Source organism: Myripristis murdjan, chromosome 14 (assembly GCF_902150065.1).
Source record: "Myripristis murdjan chromosome 14, fMyrMur1.1, whole genome shotgun sequence".
Taxonomy (NCBI): Eukaryota; Metazoa; Chordata; class Actinopteri; order Holocentriformes; family Holocentridae; genus Myripristis; species Myripristis murdjan.
The window spans coordinates 1,396,563-1,401,810 of NC_043993.1; positions in this window are offsets into that span (position 1 = coordinate 1,396,563).

Consider the following 5,248-nt stretch of genomic DNA (forward strand, 5'->3'; position numbering starts at 1 on the left):
CGTTAGCCAGCTAATATTCGTCAGTCGTTCTTTACAAGTGTCAGTTTTTGTTAAACATTAAGCTGCCAGTATTGCGTTTTTCTTAACATTAACCCTAACCCTAACCCTGACCATTTTCCTGACCTTACGCAAGCATTTTTTATTGGTTAGCTGGCTAGCTGGCTAACTAGTGGGTTAGCTCTTCAGGAAACACTCCTGTTGGTCGTATTGGAGACGCTCCTGTGGCTCCTATCAGAGGGCTGGAACACATGACCTGTGTGGTCATCTGGGTTGGAGGACTTTTTTGTCATAGATATCTATAATAAAGGCTAGATGTCTTACGGCGGAGTCTCTAACATCATCACCGGCGGCCATCTTTCCACAGGCAAGCTCTCCGGTGGAATCTGTGGTACCTGAGGGAAGGTGAGTGATCTGCACAAACGGAAATACTTTTATCTCGCTGAAGTCTTAACAGATTTACAAACGGTTTTAGAAACGTTATCAACGTGGCTACAATTCTGGATGTTTGACCGGAAGTGTAACATAATTATCCAGAAGTGCAGTTACTACACCTCTGACGTTTATAACAATCCAAACTGTTTGAAAATCCGTATAAAATTGAGCAAGTTACGGTTGTTTAAAAAGTTCATGCACCACCACTACAATGCTATGGGTGAGCGAGCTGACTGTGGCAAGATGGCCGCCAGTGCGGACGTGCGACTCCATTGGCCGGCAGCGCGGACGAGACATCTAGCCTTTATTATAGATATCTATGTTTTTTGTTAATCATTACAGCAATGACTACGTTTACATGCACGCCATATTCCTTTTCGGGTGAATATTCCGGTTAAGGTAATTACGCTGCGGCAACTGGAATACTCCGTTTACATGTTACTTGGCATGCCCCCGTGTTTCGGCGTATTCCACTCTCTGACGTAATGCGGCACTCAGCCGCGGGGGGCAGCAGTACGCGTATAGGCGTCTGGTCTGCCGGAAATACAGAAGAAGAAGAAGAAGAAGAAGAAGAAGCTGTCGCTATTTCCTCCATGATATTAAAATCTTTCATTAGCTGAAGGCAGACTGCAGTCTCCTCCTCACTCCAAAAATGCTGACTCTTGCTTTTTGCCATGCTGTTCGCCAGGTCGTTCTCCCCGCTTGCAGTAACCATAGCAACAAAGACGCCCCAGGATTCATTGTGAGTTGAGCATGCGCGACTGAATATTCCGGTTCGCGGCATTTTCCGACTAAGGTGTTTACATGCCTCAATATTCCGGTTGGAACAGGCATATGCCAGGGGTCTTATTCGGAATTCTCTCCAACCGGAAGATGACCTCAATCGGGTTCGGTGCGTGTTTACATGACACGTGCGCAACCGGAATACTGCGAATATTCCGGTTAAAACAGGAATATGGTGTGCATGTAAACGTACTCAATGTGTGCACTTGATGGCAGACCTCATCTGACCTGTCTTGGCACGTGTGGGCCTTGTGAGGGATAACTTAGGGGCCTCACAAACTGCTCACACTGGGGAGATGGAGCACACATGCACCGCATTTGCACATGAGGCCCCTGGTGCAATTTGAGGCCCTATGCACAGTGTGTGCTCTGAATACAGGGAGGGGTGGCCCCGCCACACTCACTGAGCTGTGTTGTTAGTTCTGAGTTAGTGTTATTGATCAGACTCATTAATAAGCTAAATTGTAGCAGGGGGCAAAAAAGTGAACTAGGAGGAGTTTTGCTTTCCAAAAAGTGACATTTATTATGACAAGATGAGAGCAGGCATCAAAGTGAAAGAAAAGTGAAGAAAAATACACTGTACATTGTAGGGTGTACATCACTCCTCACCCCAGCTGGTCCCATTTACAATCCACTGTTCCATGGAGGAATCTAGGAAGGGGCTGGAAATCAAGGTTTTATATTTACACAAAAAAGTGACTAAAATAAGCAAGTAAGTAAGTAAATACATAAATAAATAAATGGTGAACTTACACTGACTATATTATTGACAAGAGACAGAATTCAACAGAGATAAAAGAAAGTGAAAAGGCGATTATTTAGTTAGACATGAAAATATTTCATTAGAAGTCCCCATACTTTTGGGAGCTTCTTGTTCGAGTCACAGAGTGAGTGGCAGATCTTCTCCAGGGTGAGACAGGACATAATGTCCTTCAGCCACTGAGCATGGGGTGGGCGGGGCAACAGCTCTCTGTCTTAGTAACACTGCACATCTAGCTGAAGGAGAGGCGAAGGACAGAGTGTGGCATTTGGTTGGAGTCGGATGCACATCTTCTTTTCCAGTGGTGCCAAAAAGGGCACGTTTGTGGGTTGGGTTTTAGGTTAAAATTGAGGATTAAGGATAAAGTTTGGAAAATGTACTTCCAATATATTTCCAATTGAGGCCATGTCTGGAACATGTGAATAAGGGAAGCCTCACCCCCTCTACATTTGTCACAGCAAGGGATTCACATCTGGGTCAATTTGTGCTAGTTTGGCTTTGGACATATGGGGCCTGCGCACACACACACACACACACACACACACACACACACACACACACACACACACACACACACACACACACACAACCTTAAACTGTAGAAAACACTGATGGGCACAGAGTGATATAGAGTGAATTAGTTTAAAGACTGAATCCCATACATCATCCAACAACAGAAGTCCTGCTGCCAAGTATTTTTTACTTTGCCGAGGAGGGCATGTCTTTTACCAGTCAGCTTGTCATGTACAATGGATATTAAACCTTTGCATGATGGGTGTAAGCAAAGGAACTCATCAGCAGTGTTCACATCGGATATCCTTAGGGAGATTTGGCACCTGTGAGTGAAGATGGAAGATGGATGGCTGAAAACCAGACTTTTTAATGAAAATGATAAAGTGGTTTGGATAGAAAGCGGTGCCATGTGGTGAAGATGGAACATGGACTGATTGAGAGTGTGGACGAAGGGAGCAAAGAAAAAGCAGTGAACGCTGACGTTCAGACAGTATAACAGAACTTCAGTGCAAAACCAAAGCTTGTTGTCAGTTGGTGCTGCCTGTGTGCTGGGAGCTGCAGGTCCTCTGCACTGCTTTCCACAGAATCATGGACTGTGATGCCATCCTGTGGTGAGTATTAGTCCAATCTGCCCAAGAAGAATAGCACTGTTTGCCCAGACTGGTCTAGAATATTGCCTTTCCATGTGGAAACAGGACATTATATTATGTATTGGACAGGCTTTTCCATTTGTATGGGTTAAATGAAACTGAAAATGAAATGCATTTTGTTTTATTTTGTGCTTTGTATCATTATATTAGGAAGCTTTATTTTAGGTTTATACTAGGTGCTTGTTTAATTAAAGGTTAATATTGAAGCTCAATCTTGATTGGGCTATTTTTCAATGGGAGACTTTGAAATAATTCAAAGATTGTGTGATAAGGAAACAACTAAGAAAATATGTTTAAATAATTATAATCTCTGAAAGTATTTTGATTTAGTATTATTATGCTATGCGACCTGGACAGTTGTGTTGTATGTTGCTGAAACTGTGTGACATGTTCCATGTGGGATCAGCCATTTAGAATAAAGATTTGTTTATTCATTCAGTGGATTCAATGAAGTGACAGTAAATTAAAATAACTCCTTGGTTCTGCACTACAATTACAATTACAGTTGCAATTCACATTTGGCAGACACTGTTATCCAAAGAGAAATACATATAGGATTTTTATACACCACAAGCAAAGTCTATTGAGGACAGAACAACGACATCAAGTGCCATAAAGCTCTGGTTCTGGTCCAGGCAGTGCAAAGAGGGAATATATAGAGTGCATAAAGTGCAATATGAGCTCCAAACCAGATGGATCAGTTGGTGTCAGTTTCTCACTTCATCCACAGCTCCCAACAACTGTAGGGAGAGTAACCGGTTTGAATCCCAGTGTAAAGGCACATGACCTGGATGACTGAAAACCCTCATTGACTGTGCTGGTTCACAGGCTTTTTGAAAAAAAAAAAAAAAAAAAAAAAAAAAAAAAAAGACACTTGGCACCTCGATGGATTAAAAACCAGCTGTTGTATCTCTGGGCAGAGAAGCACAGTGGTGATGATGCTGACAAATCAAGCGGGAAAATTACTGAACTTGCTAACAATTCTCCCTCTGTGAGTAACATCTCACCTCCATCCCCTCGACAAAAAAAAGTTGATTATAGCTTCCCTCCTGTGACCTCATGGGCTCAGTCATTTTAACAAGCATTTTCCTTTGAACACAAGTGCCCCCTGCTGGGGATGTGCTCATACATTTGGTGAGTTGCTGTGGAAAGACTCCTTCACAACATTTCATGGCAATGCCAAAAAAAAAAAAAAAAAAAAAAAAAAAAAAATCCTCACTACATCTGAGAACAGGGCCACTCTGTAAAACAGTGAAAAAGTGAAGCACTGACATGGTGTTATTATAACACTGTCAGTATGACAACTGTTCTCACCTGTTCATATAGGATCGTCTGAACACTTCAGTAACTTACTGAATTCATTCTTTTTCATGCTAAAAATGAAATAATTTGCATGCAGCATCATCAAAGATTCTGTTTAAAAGATTACTATTACATTTACATTTGCAGTTTTCAATTGTTTTATGTATGCAACTAGTTTTTCCCCTCTCCCTTAATTTCATTGTGACGTTCCTAAAAAAAAAAAAATACAAGCTAAATAAAATTACATTAAAAATATGTTTTCTGAGTTTTGTAGGGGAGGAAAAAGCAATAACTAAAACAAAGTTTTATTCTGCCATCACTGCAATAATGGTAACCACTTTAAAGTCTTTCTGTGACAACCCTTTGTACTTTGGTCTGTTTCATAGCTCACATGAACGAACTTCAACCATTTCTGATCTTCCCGTGACCTTAGGCTGAGCTGACGAGGACAGTCAGTGTGACGCCATCTGGTGGCTGAGAGACAAGATCTGACACTGTTTTGGATGGAATTACATAACAATGTAAAGCATGAGTGACTAGATTTACATGTAAAAATACACTGATATAGATGATTATATCAACTAAAAAACAGATTTACTTACATCCACAATTTGAACCAGTGCAGCAGAGCTGCCAGTAAAATGAGGAGACTTGAGACACTTTAATTCACAGAGTATTTGGCCAAAAGGTTTTGGTGGATTTATATTTAAAAAAAAAAAAAAAAAAGAAAAAGAAAAAGAAAAAGAAAAAAGAAAAGAAAAAAAGAAAAAAGTTCTCTAGAGAAACACAAAATACACAAGTGTTGGAA